Below are 21148 nucleotides of genomic sequence, written 5' to 3' on the forward strand. Positions count from 1 at the left end.
CACTACCTAGACCACACCCCCTGCACCACACCATACATGCTGCTCACACCACCTGCACCACACACCCTGCACCACAGTATCTGCGCCACACTACCTGCACCACAGTATCGGCGCCACACTACCTGCACCACACTACCTGGCAACACACTACCTACACCACACTACCCACACCACAATACCTGGCACCACACTACCTACACCACACCACCTGCACCACACTATACATGCTGCTCACACCACCTGCACCACACCACCTGCACCACAACACCTGCACCACACTATCTGCACCACACTACCTGGCACCACACAACCTGCACCACACTACCTGCACCACACTACCTGGCACCACACCACCTGCACCACACCACCTGCACCACACCACCTGCACCACACTACCTGCACCACACCACCTGCACCACACTACCTGCGCCACACTACCTACACCACACTACCTGCACCATACTACCTGCCTCACACTACCTGCACCACACTATCTACACCACACTACCTGCACCACACTACCTGGCACCACACTACCTGCACCACACTACCTGCAACACACTACCTGCACCACACTACCTGGCACCACACCACCTGCACCACACCACCTGCACCACACTACCTGCACCACACTACCTGCACCACACTACCACCATACTACCTACCTCACACTACCTGGCACCACACTACCTGGAACCACACCACCTGCTCCACACCACCTGCACCACACCACCTGCACCACACTACCTGCACCACACAACCTGCACCACACTACCTGGCACCACACCACCTGCACCACACCACCTGCACCACACCACCTGCACCACACTACCTGCCCCACACTACCTGCACCAAACTACCTGCACCACACCACCTGCACCACACCACCTGCACCACACCACCTGCACCACACTACCTGCACCACACTACCTGCACCACACTACCTGGCACCACACTACCTGGCACCACACTACCTGGCACCACACCACCTGCACCACACCACCTGCACCACACTACCTGCACCACACTACCTGCACCACACTACCTGGCACCACACTACCTGCACCACACTACCTGCACCATACTACCTGCCTCACACTACCTGCACCACACTAACAGCACCACACTTCCCGCACCACAATACCTGCACCACAATACCTGCACCAGACTACCTGCCCCATACCAACTACACCATACCACCTGCACAACACCACCTGCACTATACCACCTGCACCACACTTCCTGCACCACACTACCTGCACCATACCACCTGCAGCATGCAACCTGCACCACACTACATGCACCATACCACGCTGCACCACGCTACCTGCACCATCCCTCCCGCACCATACCACCTGCACCACACCACCTGCACTATACCACCTGCACCACACTTCCTGCACCACACTATCTGCACCACAATACCTGGACCACAATACCTGCACCATACCACCTACACCATGCCACCTGCACCATACCACCTGCACCACTCTATCTGCACCATACCACATGCACCATACAACCTGCAGCATAACCCCTGCATCACACTACCTGCACCATACCATCCGCACCATACCACCTGCATCACACTACCTGCACCACACTACCTGCCCCACACTACCTGCACCACGATACCTGTACCACACTAACTGCACCATACCCCCTGCACCATACCGCATGCACCACACCACCTGCACCATATCACCCGCACCATACCACCTGCACCATACCACTTGCACGAAGCTACCTGCACCATACCACCTGCACCACATTACCTGCACCACACTACTTGCACCATACCTCTTGCACCGCACTAGTTACACCATACCACCTGCACCACATTACCTGCACCACACTACTTTCACCATTCCTCCTGCACCACACTACTTGCAGCATACCACCTGCACCACACTACCTGCACCATACCACCTGCACCACACTGCCTGCATAATACCACTTGCCCTCCTCCACCCACACCAAACAGTATGATTCCCAATATCTTTACCTCACCTCAACATACCCTTCCCACCACTCACATACTACCACCCATGTTCCATCACGTGTAAAGAACTACCTACACCACACCACCCGCATCAAACCACACCCACTGACACCACCATACACACACACACACCCCAACCACATATACTCCACAACACACGCCCCACCATACATTCCCGACCATACATCCCACCACTCACTGCTCATCACATACAGCCCACTACACACACACCCCATCACACACACACACACACAGTGCAGAAGCTAGAGCATCAGGCGCATATAACAGGAAGGGCACTGCAATGGATCAGAGAATACCTGACAGGGAGGCAACAACGAGTCATGGTACGTAATGATGTATCACAGTGGGCACCTGTGACGAGCGGGGTCCCACAGGGGTCGGTCCTAGGACCAGTGCTATTTTTGGTATATGTGAACGACATGACGGAAGGGTTAGACTCAGAAGTGTCCCTGTTTGCAGATGATGTGAAGTTAATGAGGAGAATTAAATCTGATTAGGACCAGGCAGGACTTCAAAGAGACCTGGACAGACTGGACACCTGGTCCAGCAAATGGCTTCTCGAATTTAATCCTGCCAAATGCAAAGTCATGAAGATAGGGGAAGGCCACAGAAGACCACAGACAGAGTATAGGCTAGGTGGCCAAAGACTGCAAACCTCACTCAAGGAGAAAGATCTTGGGGTGAGTATAACACCGAGCATGTCTCCGGAAGCACACATCAATCAGATAACTGCTGCAGCATATGGGCGCCTGGCAAACCTGAGAACAGCATTCCGATACCTTAGTAAGGAATCTTTCAAGACACTGTACACCGTGTATGTCAGGCCCATACTGGAGTATGCAGCACCTGTTTGGAACCCGCACTTGATAAAGCACGTCAAGAAACTAGAGAAAGTACAAAGGTTTGCAACAAGGTTAGTTCCAGAGCTAAGGGGAATGTCCTATGAAGAAAGATTAAGGGAAATCGGCCTGACGACACTGGAGGACAGGAGGGTCAGGGGAGACATGATAACGACATATAAAATACTGCGTGGAATAGACAAGGTGGACAAGGACAGGATGTTCCAGGGAGGGGACACAGAAACAAGAGGCCACAATTGGAAGTTGAAGACACAAATGAGTCAGAGAGATAGTAGGAAGTATTTCTTCAGTCATAGAGTTGTAAGGCAGTGGAATAGCCTAGAAAATGACGTAGTGGAGGCAGGAACCATACACAGTTTTAAGACGAGGTTTGATAAAGCTCATGGAGCGGGGAGAGAGAGGGCCTAGTAGCAACCGGTGAAGAGGCGGGGCCAGGAGCTAGGACTCGACCCCTGCAACCACAAATAGGTGAGTACAAATAGGTGAGTACACACACACACACACACACCATATATACCTCACCACGCTCACACACAACACACTCCACCATACACACTTCACTTTACGTCCCACTCCTTTCCTGCCTACCCTCTCTGCACCCCGACCTACCCCTCCCCATTCCCCAGGGTCTTTGGTTACCTCCTCCATTTCAGGGGGAAATGAGATAAGGAGACGGTAACCACTGTGACAGCGAGAGAGGGGAGTAGTCCAAGAGGAGGCTGAGATGCGAGATGGGTAAGGGAGGGTTGTTGGGGGAGAAGGTGGGGGTCACGAGAGACAAATGTCTGGTAGAGGAGAAAGAAAGTGGCTCAGATACGATTACCTCAACACTCAGATCATGATCAGCTTGTCGACACCCTTGTGTGTGTGTGTGTGTGTGTGTGTGTGTGTATACTCACCTATTTGTGGTTGCAGGGGTCGAGTCACAGCTCCTGGCCCCGCCTCTTCGCTGATTGCTACTAGGTCCTCTCTCTCCCTGCCCCATGAGCTCTATCATACCTCGCCTTAAAACTATGTATGGTTCCTGCCTCCACTACATCCCTTTCTAGGCTATTCCATGGCCTGACTACTCTATGACTGAAGAAATACTTCCTAACATCCCTTTGATTCATCTGAGTCTTCAACTTCCAATTGTGACCTCTTGTGTCTGTGTCCCATCTCTGGAACATCCCGTCTTTGTCCACCTTGTCTATTCCGCGCAGTATTTTATATGTCGTTATCATGTCTCCCCTGACCCTCCTGTCCTCCAGTGTCGTCAGGCCGATTTCCCTCAACCTTTCTTCGTAGGACAATCCCCATAGCTCTGGGACTAGTCTTGTTGCAAACCTTTGCACTTTCTGTAATTTCTTGACGTGCTTGACTAGGTGTGGATTCCAAACTGGTGCTGCATACTCCAGTATGGGCCTGACGTAGATGGTATACAGAGTCTTAAACGAATCCTTACTGAGGTATCGGAACGCTATCCGTAGGTTTGCCAGGCGCCCGTATGCTGCAGCAGTTATCTGATTGATGTGTGCCTCAGGAGATATGCTCGGTGTTATACTCACCCCCAGATCTTTTTCCTTGAGTGAGGTTTGCAGTCTTTGGCCATCTAAACTATATTGTGTCTGCGGTCTTCTTTGCCCTTCCCCAATCTTCATGACTTTGCATTTGGCAGGGTTAAAATGTGTGTGTGTGTGTGTGTGTGTGTGTGTGTGTGTGTGTGTGTGTGTGTGTGTGTGTGTGTGTGTGTGTGTGTGTGTGTGTGTGTGTGTGTGTGTTATTTGTGTCTGTGTGTGAGCAAGTATGCAAGAACTCAAATATTTGACACATATACAAGGAACGAGATGCTTCAAGAAAATGACAGACCGACAGACAAACATACAGACAAAAACAGACAGACGCAGACATCACAGACAGACAGGCAGGCACAAATAGACGGACAGATAGACAGCTGAGAAAGAGAATATGTATAAAACAGGTATAACATCCTATAATATTACGAGACGCAACATCAATAAATAGTGGGCCAAGTTTACGTAAGATAATTGTTATCAGCATTATTTTTCCTTGAAAACGCTTGACCACTTCCAGATAACACTTGACCACTTCCAGATAACACTTGACCACTTCCAGATAACACAAGACAAGATGGAAGTGGATGTTAGCATCATAGAGCTAATTAGGCAGATAAGTAAAATGAAAACATCTCCATTCTTTGTTACAAATGTGTCCTTGCTAACAGTAATAACGAAAAGGCAAAGGTATAAAGAAAGCTGTTGTTGTAACAACGTTTTGATTATTACAGTCTTATCTAGAACTTATGTAGCTCTTACTACGCAGAGCGAAACGTTGACTCGGAAAAAAAATCTCTTTAAATGAGTCGTTTGCTCATTTCTGTTAAGAAGTTATTCAGCGCCTAGGGAACGGGAGGAATAATACACAAATAACCCGCACATAAAAGAGAGGAGCTTAAGACGACGTAAGTTCCTCTCTTCTATGTGCGGGTTGTTTATGTATCGTTCCAGTCACGGTATTGTGTCTTATTTTTGTTATTTAACGGGAGGAAATTAAGTTTGATTCAACGGAGGGAAGGGTAACTCCAGTTCCTTTGATCAACAGAAATTCAATGCTGTCAGAAGTCACCTTCCATTTTAGCTGAGATGTTCTGCAGATCAAGAGACACCAGTAAGACTGAATCTTCCCGAACTTCTGCTTCTATCTCACCAACTCTTCCTTCTTCTTTCCTTATGTCTTCGTTTCCCTCCTTTATTCTTTCCGTCTTTCGCTCAATCCATCCTATTTACCATATATTTTTTTATCCCTCATATTGCTCCCTCCTTTACTTTATCCCTCCCATCATATCTATTTACCATCCATTTCTTTCTCCTATCTTCTTCCCTCCCTTACTTCCTTCTTTTGTCTATTCCTCATTTCCTTCCTCCCTCCTTTCTTCCTCAGTTCCTTTACCTTTTGGTCTCGTGAATAAACTGCATGTGGTTCATAGAGAGGCTGTTGCCACCTTCTAACACAGGGTTATTGGCCGCCCTGCCACAACCAATAGAATAAAAGTGGGAGGAGATTTTTCCGACACCTCCGATTAGGACTTCCGCAGCACGATGGCTCCTTCTAAAGCTCTTTTCTGGAGAAGGATTTTATTTGCTTCCAATGAAGGGTTCATAGTTTACTTTCTCACATTCAACTCGTGTGTGTGTGTGTGTGTGTGTGTGTGTGTGTGTGTGTGTGTGTGTGTGTGCGTGTGGTTAGTATGTAAGTGTTTATATGTAGAGACAAGGCGAGTTACTGGATTGTGCATACTTCATACACACTTATGTAGGAACCGGCTAGTTAGCAAACTCTGTTATATTTCAAGCACTTCTTACAAGGAGATTTCACCGTTTCCAGACGTAATCTATTTCGAGTATTTTTTTATGAGAAATGGTCTACATGAATTCAACTTAATGTGCAGAGGAATTAATTAAACTATTGTTGATAGCATGCGCCATTTTCTTACTACATCAGTCGTCAATATACGAGCCACTATGAGAAAGCCCACCGCTCTTTCCATCAATCACATCACGTCACCTTACCAGACACATTACAAGTCACTTCAGTGAGTCAGCTCACCACTCCATCAAATATTCGCCTCATCAGTCACGTCTTACCTGGAAAGGGAAGTAAAGGGAGTAAGTGGGGGGAGCGTGGAAAGTGAAAGGAAAGGTGGAGCAGGAATAGTGGATGGGGAAGGGGGATCAGGAATGGTGGATGGAGAACGGGGAGCAGGAATGGTGGATGGGGAACGGGGAGTAGGAATGGTGGATGGGGAATACATGGAAAGGTAAACGTCCTTATTCTATTAGCCTCCACATTCCTAGCGCTCTATGACCCACACTGATGTAACGCACCACAAAGAGAAAATATAGAAAGCCAGAAACTTTTGCCAGTAAAAATCATCCCAGCTTTCCTGTATTGCTTTGAAAGGAGTCCGTTTCTAATATCTCCAAAGTGCACTGGAGGCAATAAAAATTATGTCGGTCAGTGCAAACGTGCGTAGGAGGAGACAGTGCCGAAATGTGTTGATAAAACTTCCAGTGTTGGTGAAATTGCCAGAGTACTTTTGAGAAAGCTCCAAAGAGTGTTGGAGACAGTATTACTGAACATCAACAGTGTCTGTAGAGTTTGGAATGGATCATCCGAGATACTCGTCACTCATTATTCATTTCTCTCATCCACATTCTCTCTCATATCTTTAGCTCTTTCTTCTCCTCTGTATATCTATCTATATAATCATTTCGAGCGCCGGTTCCTGGACTATACTATCTCGCCTGATGCATCGAAGTCCAGTCGTTAAAATAATTTCATCCTTGTGGAAACTTTGTCCTCTTGGAAACTCTTCAAGCATCATATAAACGCTATCCTCCTCTTGAACTGTTCCACACTTTGTAAAAGTTTTTCTCCTAGCGATAATGTACTTCTAGAATCTAAGCCTCCCTTCTCTGAAGATGTTTCCTTTCTCTTAGAAACGTTTCCTTTCATCTGGACACCTTTCACTTTTACTGCAAACATAGTTTAATTTGTTCATAGCCAAGTTGCCGTAACGTTTCCTCTGCTATCTCAGCATTTAATGTAAACCTATACTAGCAAGTGAAGATGCATGCACACGCGCGCTTTAAGAACAGCATCAATAAGGCTCTCGAAGCCAGGAGAGAGTGAACCTAGTAGCATCCAGCGAGGTGGGGGTGCAAGCTGTGACTCGACGCTTGCAAGCATATGTAGGTGAGTATATATAATTGAGAAAGCACTCAAAATCTGTTAGTCTGCTCATTCTCTCTCTCTCTCTCTCTCTCTCTCTCTCTCTCTCTCTCTCTCTCTCTCTCTCTCTCTCTCTCTCTCTCTCTCTCTCTTTCTCTCTCCCTCTCCGTTCCCTCCTCTTCCCCCTCTCACCGGCTACACTTGTCACTCACCCATCACCCCACACAAATCCCCATCCTAGCCATCACCCCACACAACTACCATTCCCAGCCATCACCCCACACACCTCCCTTTCCCAGACATCACCCAACACGACTACCATTCCCAGCCATCAGCCCACACAACTACCATTCCCAGACATCATCCCACACAACTACCATTCCCAGACAACAGCCCACACAACTACCATTCCCAGACATCACCCCACACACAACTACCATTCTCAGTCATCACCCCCACAAAACTCCCCTTTCCAGCCATCGCCCCACATAACTCCCTTTCCCGGTCATGTACCCATACACGCACACATACTCCCGGACATTCTCTTCCCCACCCTCGTTGACATCAATCATCATCCCAGCACCACAATCACTCATGCAACACAATCCCTTTACATAACAATATTCTAGCGTAAATAGAAAAAGGGATTTAAAGAGAATTATCATTGGCTTGGCATCCCTAGGTTTGAAGATTCTCCTTATCCCTCCTATCATTTTCCTAGCAGATGTGGTAGATACATTGTTGTGATTTTTGAAGGTGATATTCTCTGATATTATCACTCCCAGGTCCTCTATTGTGAGGCTGAAATTTGTTGTTTTACTCCTAACCAGATTTTATTTTCTCAAGTTTTCCATAAAGGGGCTAATTGAAATTTGTCTTCATTGAACTTCATATTGTTTTCTGACGCCCATTTAAAGACTTGGTTAATGTCCGCTTGAGGATTTGCAGTGTCCTCGATGGACGACAGTGTCATGCAAATTCTGGTATCATCAGCAAAGGAGGTCTCGGTGCTGTGGCTTACATCTCTTTCTATATCAGATATGAGGATGGGGGCAAAAGGATGGGAGCGAGTGTTCTACCTTGTGGAACAGAGTTTTTCACTCTAGCTGCCTTTGACTTTACTTTGTTTACTATTACTCTTTGTGTTCTATTTGTTAGGAGGTTATAGTTCCATTTACCAACTTATCACACATTTTATGTACTATTACACCACGATTCACAAGTCGTAGGCTTTCGCAGAGCCTGTTTATACCACATCTGCATTTTGATTATTCTCCAGAGCATCCACGACCGTCATAGTGATCCAGTAGCATTGAGAGGCAGAAGCGACCCGCTCTAAACCATGCCGCCCTGGGTTGTGCAATTGATGGGTATCTAAGTGGTTGGCGATATTCCATCTTAGAACCCATTCAAAGATTTTTATGATGTGGGACGTTACTGCTATCAGTCTGTAATTCTTTGTAATGTCTTTGCTTCCACCTTTGTGGAGTGGGGTTATATCTGTTGTTTTTAGTGACCGTGGGATGACCCCTGAGTCTATGCTAGCTCTCAATAGAATATTTAAGGCACTTGAAAGTGGTTTCTTACAGTTCTTGATGAACACGAAATTCCAGGAGTGTGGGTAGGGTGCATGGGCATGCCATTTATTGCTTTCTCAAAGTTGCAGAGGTTTAATAGCTCATATGTGTGTGTTTCAGTTTTCGACTGACCTGCCTCCTGGGGTTATTTCTGCTAAAACATTATTTGCCACATTTCTCCATTTTAGGTGTCTGAAGTTGAAATCACCCAGCAATAAGGTATTTGGAACTGGGTTTGGGAGATTTTCCAGACAGTAGTCAACTATCCGAGCCCCTTCCTCCGCATCCCACTCACATATCCCTTACACTAATCTCTCTTCCTCTCTCTCTCTCTCTCTCTCGCTTGAACTTCACCACTTATTATATCTTCCATCGTTTATATATTATTTTTTTCCACGTTAAACTGTGAAGCATAATGAAGGTTGAGAGGGTGAGAGAGTGTTTAACAAGCCTCGGGCTGTTAGCTGACCTCTGGGCAGTTCAAATCATAATTTTATAAGCGGTTCATAGATTTAATTAATTAGTGCACGTCACATTTAATTATAAATAACATACACGTTGGGTGAAGGGTGAAGTTCGAGCCAGCTGTGAGCTAGTGTTTTTCTGTGGTAACTTCCTTGAAATCTCTTCAGTACTAAATTATTTTTATATTCATTGGGAAGCGATAAACCTGTAAGGGATGTACAATGACTTGCTAATTGGAGGTAATCCGAATTTTTCCAAAGGAAGGGTAGCTCAAATACCATCGATAAAATTCTTCTGAGCAGCACCAAAGTACCTACCTCCCTGAGTAGCCTCAAGGTACCTACCTCTCTTGGCAGCACCAAGGAACCTACCTCCCTGAGTAGCCTCAAGGTACCTACCTCCCTTAGTAGCACCAAGGTACTTACCTCCCTGAGTAGCCTCAAGGTACCTACCTCCCTTAGCAGCACCAAGGTACCTACCTCCCTGAGTAGCCTCAAGGTGCCTACCTCCCTTAGCAGCACCAAAGTACTTACCTCCCTGAGTAGCCTCAAGGTACCTACCTCCCTTAGCAGCACCAAGGTACATACCTCCATAAGCAGCACAAAGGTACCTACCTCCCTGAGTAGCCTCAAGGTACCTACCTCCCTGAAAAGCACCGAGGTACATACCTCACTGAGCAGCACCAAGGTATCTACCTCTCTGAGCAGTACCAATGTACCAACCTCCCTGAGCATTACCAAGGTACCTACTCCTTGAGCAGTATCAAGGTACCTACTTCCTTGAGCAACACAAAGGTACATACCTCCCTGAGCAGCACCAAGGTATCTACCTCCCGGAATAGCACCAAGGTACCTACCTCCATGAGCAGCACCAAGGTACCTACCTCCTTGAGCTGCATGAAGGTACCTACCTCCTTGAACAGCATCATGGTACCTACCTCTCGGAACGGCATCAAGGTATCTGCCTCCCTGAGCAGCATCAAGGTACCTACCTCCTTGAACAGCACCAAGGTACCTACTTCCTTGAGACGCACCAAGGTACCTACCTCCTTGAGCAGCATGAAGGTACCTAACTCCTTGAGAAGCAGAAAGGTACCTACCTTCTTGAGCAGCACCAAGGTACCTACCTCCTTGAGCAGCACCAAGGTACCTACCTCCTTGAGCAGCACCAAGGTACCTACCTCCTTGAGCAGCATCAAGGTACCTACCTCCTTGAGCATCACCAAGGTACCTACCTCCTTGAGCAGCATCAAGGTACCTACCTCCCTGAACAGCATCAAGGAACCTACCTCCCTTAGCAGCACCAAGGTACCTACCTCCTTGTGCAGCACCATGGTATCTTCCTCCTTGAGCAGCATCAAGGTACCTACCTCCTGGAGCAGCATCAAGGTACATACCTCCCTGAGCAGCACCAAGGTACCTACCTCCTTGAGCAGCACCAAGGTACCTACCTCCTTGAGCAGCATCAAGTTACCAATCTACCTGAGCAGCATCAAGGTACCTACCTCCTTGAGCAGCACCAAGTTACCTACCTCCTTGAGCAGCATCAAGGTACCTACCTCCCTGAACAGCATCAAGGTACCTACCTCCCTGAGCAGCACCAAGGTACCTACCTCCTTGAGCAGCATCGAGATACCTACCTCCCTTAGCAGCACCAAGGTACCTACCTCCTTGAGCAGCATCAAGGTACCTACCTCCTTGAGCAGCATCAAGGTACCTACCTCCTTGAGCAGCATCAAGGTACCCACCTCCCTGAGAAGCACCAAGGTACCTACCTCCTTGAGCAGCATCAAGGTACCCACCTCCCTGAGCAGCACCAAGGTACCTACCTCCTTGAGCAGCATCAAGGTACCCACCTCCCTGAGCAGCACCAAGGTACCTACCTCCTTGAGCAGCATCAAGGTACCCACCTCCCTGAGCAGCACCAAGGTACCTACCTCCTTGAGCAGCATCAAGGTACCCACCTCCCTGAGCAGCACCAAGGTACCTACCTCCTTGAGCAGCATCAAGGTACCCACCTCCCTGAGCAGCACCAAGGTACCTACCTCCTTGAGCAGCATCAAGGTACCCACCTCCCTGAGCAGCACCAAGGTACCTACCTCCTTGAGCAGCATCAAGGTACCCACCTCCCTGAGCAGCACCAAGGTACCTACCTCCTTGAGCAGCATCAAGGTACCCACCTCCCTGAGCAGCACCAAGGTACCTACCTCCTTGAGCAGCATCAAGGTACCCACCTCCCTGAGCAGCAACAAGGTACCTACCTCCTTGAGCAGCATCAAGGTACCCACCTCCCTGAGCAGCACCAAGGTACCTACCTCCTTGAGCAGCATCAAGGTACCCACCTCCCTGAGCAGCACCAAGGTACCTACCTCCTTGAGCAGCATCAAGGTACCCACCTCCCTGAGCAGCACCAAGGTACCTACCTCCTTGAGCAGCATCAAGGTACCCACCTCCCTGAGCAGCACCAAGGTACCTACCTCCTTGAGCAGCACCAAGGTACCCACCTCCCTGAGCAGCACCAAGGTACCTACCTCCTTGAGCAGCATCAAGGTACCCACCTCCCTGAGCAGCACCAAGGTACCTACCTCCTTGAGCAGCATCAAGGTACCCACCTCCCTGAGCAGCACCAAGGTACCTACCTCCTTGAGCAGCATCAAGGTACCCACCTCCCTGAGCAGCACCAAGGTACCTACCTCCTTGAGCAGCATCAAGGTACCCACCTCACTGAGCAGCACCAAGGTACCTACCTCCTTGAGCAGCATCAAGGTACCCACCTCCCTGAGCAGCACCAAGGTACCTACCTCCTTGAGCAGCATCAAGGTACCCACCTCCCTGAGCAGCACCAAGGTACCTACCTCCTTGAGCAGCATCAAGGTACCCACCTCCCTGAGCAGCACCAAGGTACCTACCTCCTTGAGCAGCATCAAGGTACCCACCTCCCTGAGCAGCAACAAGGTACCTACCTCCTTGAGCAGCATCAAGGTACCCACCTCCCTGAGCAGCACCAAGGTACCTACCTCCTTGAGCAGCATCAAGGTACCCACCTCCCTGAGCAGCACCAAGGTACCTACCTCCTTGAGCAGCATCAAGGTACCCACCTCCCTGAGCAGCACCAAGGTACCTACCTCCTTGAGCAGCATCAAGGTACCCACCTCCCTGAGCAGCACCAAGGTACCTACCTCCTTGAGCAGCACCAAGGTACCCACCTCCCTGAGCAGCACCAAGGTACCTACCTCCTTGAGCAGCATCAAGGTACCCACCTCCCTGAGCAGCACCAAGGTACCTACCTCCTTGAGCAGCATCAAGGTACCCACCTCCCTGAGCAGCACCAAGGTACCTACCTCCTTGAGCAGCATCAAGGTACCCACCTCCCTGAGCAGCACCAAGGTACCTACCTCCTTGAGCAGCATCAAGGTACCCACCTCCCTGAGCAGCACCAAGGTACCTACCTCCTTGAGCAGCATCAAGGTACCCACCTCCCTGAGCAGCACCAATGTACCTACCTCCTTGAGCAACATCAAGGTACCCACCTCCCTGAGCAGCACCAAGGTACCTACCTCCTTGAGCAGCATCAAGGTACCCACCTCCCTGAGCAGCACCAAGGTACCTACCTCCTTGAGCAGCACCAAGGTAACTACCTCCTTGAGCAGCACCAAGGTACCTACCTCCTTGAGCAGCATCAAGGTACCCACCTCCCTGAGCAGCACCAAGGTACCTACCTCCTTGAGCAGCATCAAGGTACCCACCTCCCTGAGCAGCACCAAGGTACCTACCTCCTTGAGCAGCACCATGGTACCCACCTCCCTGAGCAGCACCAAGGTACCTTCCTCCTTGAGCAGCACCAAGGTAACTACCTCCTTGAGCAGCACCAAGGTACCTACCTCCTTGAGCAGCATCAAGGTACCCACCTCCCTGAGCAGCACCAAGGTACCTACCTCCCATCTTGGTGGCTCCAGTGTTGAAGGTTTTATTGAACTGTCAGGTTCAACTTTGCTCGGTCGATGCACAAGACACACGTGCAACATCTTGATACTTGCCTCAACGTTTCGCCTGTGCAGCAGGTTTCGTCAGTCGAATTAGTCACCTCTGCATTTAACTGAAGAATCCTGCCTCGCAGACGAAATGTTTCGGCAATAAAAGTATTGAGAGGCTACGTAAGTGTCTTATTTATTTCCTTGTCGGTATTATATGCTATTTGAGGTGAGTCGCCATGCAAGGTTCTCTGTAGCGAACAGTCAAAGACGAGAACCTGTTGCTTCTGTTACATGATCTGCTTCCGGAGACCGCTCCATACTGGCGAAGCGCTCTTGTTTCAAGACACTTGAGCAGTCTTCTTCCTCAGATGATAACTGGTTAATCTCCCCCCCCCTCCTCCAGGAGATGTGTGACATCTACGGCTTTAGCGCTTCCAAAATAGAAACAAAACCAACAACGTCGACACAGGGTCACGATTAGCGGGCGTAGGATCGAGCCTCCAGCAGGCCTCGTGCTGAAATTATTCATGTTGCTTCACTACTTTGAATGATGCAGTATATAAATATATAAATAAATAAATTAATAAATATATATATATATATATATATATATATATATATATATATATATATATATATATATATATATATATATATATATATATATATATATGGGTGTAGGTTGGTAGACAGCAACCACCCAGGGAAGTACTACCGTCCTGCCAGATGACTGTGAAACAAAAACCTGTAACTGTTTTGCATGATGGTAGGATTGCTGGTTTCTTTTTCTGTCTCATAAACACGCTAGATAACAGGGATATCTTGCTACTCCTACTTACACTTTGGTCACACTTCACAGACACGCACATGCATATATATATACATACATCTAGGTTTTTCTCCTTTTTCTAAATTGCTCTTGTTCTTCTTTGTTTCTTCTATTGTCCATGGGGAAGTGGAAAAGAATCTTTCCTCCGTAAGCCATGCGTGTCGTATGAGGCGACTAAAATGCCGGGAGCAATGGGCTAGTAACCCCTTCTCCTGTAGACACTTACTAAAAAAGAGAAGAAGAAAAACTTTATAAAACTGGGATGCTTGAATGTGCGTGGATGTAGTGCGGATGACAAGAAACAGATGATTGCTGATGTTATGAATGAAAAGAAGTTGGATGTCCTGGCCCTAAGCGAAACAAAGCTGAAGGAGGTAGGGGAGTTTCGGTGGGGGGAAATAAATGGGATTAAATCTGGAGTATCTGAGAGAGTTAGAGCAAAGGAAGGGGTAGAAGTAATATTGAAGGATCAGTTATGGAAGGAGAAAAGAGAATATGAATGTGTAAATTTAAGAATTATGTGGATTAAAGTAAAGGCTGGATGCGAAAAGTGGGTCATAATAAGTGTGTATGCACCTGGAGAAGAGAGGAATGTAGAGGAGAGAGAGAGATTTTGGGAGATGTTAAGTGAATGTATAGGAGCCTTTGAACCAAGTGAGAGAGTAATTGTGGTAGGGGACCTGAATGCTAAAGTAGGAGAAACTTTTAGAGAGGGTGTGGTAGGTAAGTTTGGGGTGCCAGGTGTAAATGAAAATGGGAGCCCTTTGATTGAACTTTGTATAGAAAGGGGTTTAGTTATAGGTAATACATATTTTAAGAAAAAGAGGATAAATAAGTATACAAGATATGATGTAGGGCGAAATGATAGTAGTTTGTTGGATTATGTATTGGTAGATAAAAGACTGTTGAGTAGACTTCAGGATGTACATGTTTATAGAGGGGCCACAGATATATCAGATCACTTTCTAGTTGTAGCTACACTGAGAGTAAAAGGTAGATGGGATACAAGGAGAATAGAAGCATCAGGGAAGAGAGAGGTGAAGGTTTATAAACTAAAAGAGGAGGCAGTTAGGGTAAGATATAAACAACTATTGGAGGATAGATGGGCTAATGAGAGCATAGGCAATGGGGTCGAAGAGGTATGGGGTAGGTTTAAAAATGTAGTGTTAGAGTGTTCAGCAGAAGTTTGTGGTTACAGGAAAGTGGGTGCGGGAGGGAAGAGGAGCGATTGGTGGAATGATGATGTAAAGAGAGTAGTAAGGGAGAAAAAGTTAGCATATGAGAAGTTTTTACAAAGTAGAAGTGATGCAAGGAGGGAAGAGTATATGGAGAAAAAGAGAGAGGTTAAGAGAGTGGTGAAGCAATGTAAAAAGAGAGCAAATGAGAGAGTGGGTGAGATGTTATCAACAAATTTTGTTGAAAATAAGAAAAAGTTTTGGAGTGAGATTAACAAGTTAAGGAAGCCTAGAGAACAAATGGATTTGTCAGTTAAAAATAGGAGAGGAGAGTTATTAAATGGAGAGTTAGAGGTATTGGGAAGATGGAGGGAATATTTTGAGGAATTGTTAAATGTTGATGAAGATAGGGAAGCTGTGATTTCGTGTATAAGGCAAGGAGGAATAACATCTTGTAGGAGTGAGGAAGAGCCAGTTGTGAGTGTGGGGGAAGTTCGTGAGGCAGTAGGTAAACTGAAAGGGGGTAAGGCAGCCGGGATTGATGGGATAAAGATAGAAATGTTAAAAGCAGGTGGGGATATAGTTTTGGAGTGGTTGGTGCAATTATTTAATAAATGTATGGAAGAGGGTAAGGTACCTAGGGATTGGCAGAAAGCATGCATAGTTTCTTTGTATAAAGGCAAAGGGGACAAAAGAGAGTGCAAAAATTATAGGGGGATAAGTCTGTTGAGTATACCTGGTAAAGTGTATGGTAGAGTTATTATTGAAAGAATTAAGAGTAAGACGGAGAATAGGATAGCAGATGAACAAGGAGGCTTTAGGAAAGGTAGGGGGTGTGTGGACCAGGTGTTTACAGTGAAACATATAAGTGAACAGTATTTAGATAAGGCTAAAGAGGTCTTTGTGGCATTTATGGATTTGGAAAAGGCGTATGACAGGGTGGATAGGGGGGCAATGTGGCAGATGTTGCAGGTGTATGGTGTGGGAGGTAGGTTACTGAAAGCAGTGAAGAGTTTTTACGAGGATAGTGAGGCTCAAGTTAGAGTATGTAGGAAAGAGGGAAATTATTTCCCAGTAAAAGTAGGCCTTAGACAAGGATGTGTGATGTCACCGTGGTTGTTTAATATATTTATAGATGGGGTTGTAAGAGAAGTAATTGCGAGGGTCTTGGCAAGAGGCGTGGAGTTAAAAGATAAAGAATCACACATAAAGTGGGAGTTGTCACAGTTGCTCTTTGCTGATGACACTGTGCTCTTGGGAGATTCTGAAGAGAAGCTGCAGAGATTGGTGGATGAATTTGGTAGGGTGTGCAAAAGAAGAAAATTAAAAGTGAATACAGGAAAGAGTAAGGTAATGAGGATAACAAAAAGATTAGGTGATGAAAAATTGGATATCAGATTGGAGGGAGAGAGTATGGAGGAGGTGAATGTATTCAGATATTTGGGAGTGGATGTGTCAGGGGATGGGTCTATGAAAGATGAGGTGAATCATAGAATTGATGAGGGGGAAAAGGGTGAGTGGTGCACTTAGGAGTCTGTGGAGACAAAGAACTTTGTCCTTGGAGGCAAAGAGGGGAATGTATGAGAGTATAGTTTTACCAACGCTCTTATATGGGTGTGAAGCATGGGTGATGAATGTTGCAGCGAGGAGAAGGCTGGAGGCAGTGGAGATGTCATGTCAGAGGGCAATGTGTGGTGTGAATATAATGCAGAGAATTCGTAGTTTGGAAGTTAGGAGGAGGTGCGGGATTACCAAAACTGTTGTCCAGAGGGCTGAGGAAGGGTTGTTGAGGTGGTTCGGACATGTAGAGAGAATGGAGCGAAACAGAGTGACTTCAAGAGTGCATCAGTCTGTAGTGGAAGGAAGGCGGGGTAGGGGTCGGCCTAGGAAAGGTTGGAGGGAGGGGGTAAAGGAGGTTTTGTGTGCGAGGGGCTTGGACTTCCAGCAGGCATGCGTGAGCGTGTTTGATAGGAGTGAATGGAGACAAATGGTTTTTAATACTTGACGTGCTGTTGGAGTGTGAGCAAAGTAACATTTATGAAGGGATTCATGGAAACCGGCAGGCCGGACTTGAGTCCTGGAGATGGGAAGTACAGTGCCTGCACTCTGAAGGAGGGGTGTTAATGTTGCAGTTTAAAAACTGTAGTGTAAAGCACCCTTCTGGCAAGACAGTGATGGAGTGAATGATGGTGAAAGTTTTTCTTTTTCGGGCCATCCTGCCTTGGTGGGAATCGACCAGTGTGATAATAATATATATATATATGCAAAACATATTTACAGATTTATAGATTTATAGAAAGTACATAATACAGCCTAATTATTAATTATAGAGACATCTTTCTAAACAAGATAATGAGAAATTCCTCCCTAAGTGTTGTGGTCATCGTCCTAAATCGATCTTTCTAGAGGCTCAGTCCTCCGGTTTGAAGCATTCAATTCTCTTTTGTTACCACACAGATATACACTGTCTCCTGATATACACTGAATCTGTCTATTCTCCATTTTCATAGTAGACTCTCAAGCTATCATTTCGTTTATTCTTGTAAATTAACACCGTATTCACTAGGTGTCAAATAATCGAACATGCTGTTGAACAGGTCTACGGACACGTTCGTAGACTGACAGATGATAACGTTATTAAGCAGTGTAGGTTGCGTCCTGCATCCTTGGAATTATTCCGGTGAGGTACATGATATTACATCGCCGAGTAAACGTTTACTAGACTGGTTGTGGTGCACCATCAGACGTTATCATGTCGTATTTGACCGGCACTTCCTGGTTTGACTACTCTCTCCACGCTGCTCGTCTCTTATGGGAAAATGCTGATTTAGTTTTATCAATAATAGCTAAACAAGATTTTGACTTTATTGTTAATTTGCTCTGACTATAAACTTATACTATAATAGAATATATTTCATATAAGGGTAGATTTCTTTCCTACTATTCAGCTAAGGAACTTTAAATACTGTAAGTTTCACTAGGATATGGAATCCTTAGCTTTCATTAGCCAACTCCTTGTGTGATTTAAGGGTTTCCATGTGCAGGTTTTGACCCCCTTACATCAGGCGTGTGAAACTTTACCTGAACAATAATCGTCCAGCTCTCTTTTGCTCACTTAACACGTTTTGGATTTCAGTGTTGCTTCAGTTTAAGGTAACATAATTTTCTATTAAGAAATGTAGTGTTGCCTTAGGACAGTTTAGTATTATAGTTAACTAGGTTTAAGACTGCAAGTTTCGTAATAATTCGATTGGAAACATTTCACATAACTGTTGGGGTTCGAGCCTATGACGAGTGAATCCTAAAACTCACAGGCCAATGTGCTGAACCACCGGTCAATAGCACTAGGCTACGAGTTATAGGACTCGCCTGCGAGGGGTTCGATCCCCACCCATTTTGTCATTTGATTTACCTTGCAGGTTTTCAACGTATGGTGGGAACCATAATGGTAACTTTATCCCTATTATTTGTTTTTCTCTGTCAGACCTCTGAATGAGCTGACATTATATTTTCATCGTTTTGGTTCCCTCTCGAGGTCTTCCGACTAGTATTTAATGTAGCTCCACTATAATGGTATATGTAATTAAAACAGATTACTTTATGATATTAGTTTCCATCTATATTGTACATGTTCATAGTTAAGTTACGCATTTATATACACATACAATTCAACGTGTATTTTTTTCCCACTGTTATTGGCATTACGTAAAATGGATGAAACTAGGATTAACAGATTAAGAGTCTGTGGCTTTTTGACAAGGTTAAGGATCCCTAGCTTTATTGGCAAGCTATTTACAGGTTAAGAATTCCTAACTTTATTGGCAAGCTAAGAGCTGTTACCTACATCAGCTCATTTGAAAGCATTTTTATTGTTATGAGACATGCAAGTAGGGAACAGGATGAAGTTGGAGCCATCTAAAAAAAAAGTTGAAGAAAAATGAGAGCCCATTAAGAAGGTCTCAGTCCCATACCCTCTTCAGTAGGACGAAAATTACACACATACACACACATTGTCTCTCTCTCTCTCTCTCTCTCTCTCTCTCTCTCTCTCTCTCTCTCTCTCTCTCTCTCTCTCTCTCTCTCTCTCTTTATCTGCATTTAAATTTTCGGTCCCGTATAGTTTCTCACTTCACTTATGAATGGATCGCTGTTTATGACACTTTAATCCAGGTACAAGTAAGTGTTTAGAGTGCAGTCAGCACCTAAGGCTGGGGATTCTCCCCTGGGGTGAAGAAGGTCATTAAAGTAGAGATTCCATAACAAGAGACCTGTTATACTCCCTTGTGACGCCAGACTGAAGATTAAATGATCTTGATGGTATACGCTTATATGTGGAAGGGAGATAGGGATTTCTTGCGCCTGTCCTCTCTCTCTCTCTCTCTCTCTCTCTCTCTCTCTCTCTCTCTCTCTCTCTCTCTCTCTCTTTCTCTCTCTAATACTAGCCATATCTTTGTCTCCACCTCTTTCCCTTTCTCTCTTCGTCTCTCTTCCCCGTCTCTGTCACACCTCTTTCTCTCTTTCCCCCACTCCCTCCCACCCCACTCCCTCTCACCCCCGTCCCTGGAGGGAGTGGGAGCCTCCATTGCAAAGCGCAGACCGGGTGAGCATCTGCAAGGAATATTGATCTTTATACATCTGCTGCCCCGTTCACTCTCCCTCCCTGCCCCCTACCTCTCGCACACTCTCTACCTCTCTCTCCCCCTCTCTCTCTCCCTCTCTCTCTCTCTCTCTCTTTCTCTCTCTCTCTATCCCTCTCTCTCTCTCTCTCTCTCTTTATCTCTAATTCCCTCTATTTTCTATTTCATATTCTCCTCTATTTTTCTCTTTCTCTTCATCCCTATTTCTCTTTTTCCTCTTTTCCTCTTCGTCTTCTTGCATATTTTTCTCTTATTATCTATTTCCTTTACGCCACTTTCTTCTCCAATCATCATCATCTCTCTCTCTCTCTCTCTCTCTCTCTCTCTCTCTCTCTCTCTCTCTCTCTCTTTTTTTTTTTTTTTTACACAGGGTTTGACAAGGTTAAAGATAATTAGTTTTATTGACAAGCTATTTACAGGTTAAGGATTCCTAACTTTACTGACAAGCTATTTACAGGTTAAGGATTCCTAACTTTATTGACAAGCTATTTACAGGTTAAAAACTCCTAACTTTATTGGCAAGCTATTTACAGGTTAAGGATTCCTAGCTTTATTGACAAGCTATTTACAGGTTAAAAACTCCTAACTTTATTGGCAAGCTATTTACAGGTTAAGGATTCCTAGCTTTATTGACAAGCTATTTACAGGTTAAGGATTCCTAACTTTATTGGCAAGCTAAGAGCTGTTACCTACATCAGCTCATTTGAAAGCATTTTTAGTGTTATGAGACATACAAGTAGGGAACAGGATGAAGTTGGAGCCATCTGTGGGCCAGCATTTTCATTTGATCAACTGACTATCTCGTTGACATCATTATGCTGTACGAATGTGTTCCATACTCGAGTCATCCTGGGTATATATGATCTCAGATGGAGTGA

This window comes from Cherax quadricarinatus, chromosome 2, assembly GCF_038502225.1.
Source record: "Cherax quadricarinatus isolate ZL_2023a chromosome 2, ASM3850222v1, whole genome shotgun sequence".
NCBI classification, from domain to species: Eukaryota; Metazoa; Arthropoda; class Malacostraca; order Decapoda; family Parastacidae; genus Cherax; species Cherax quadricarinatus.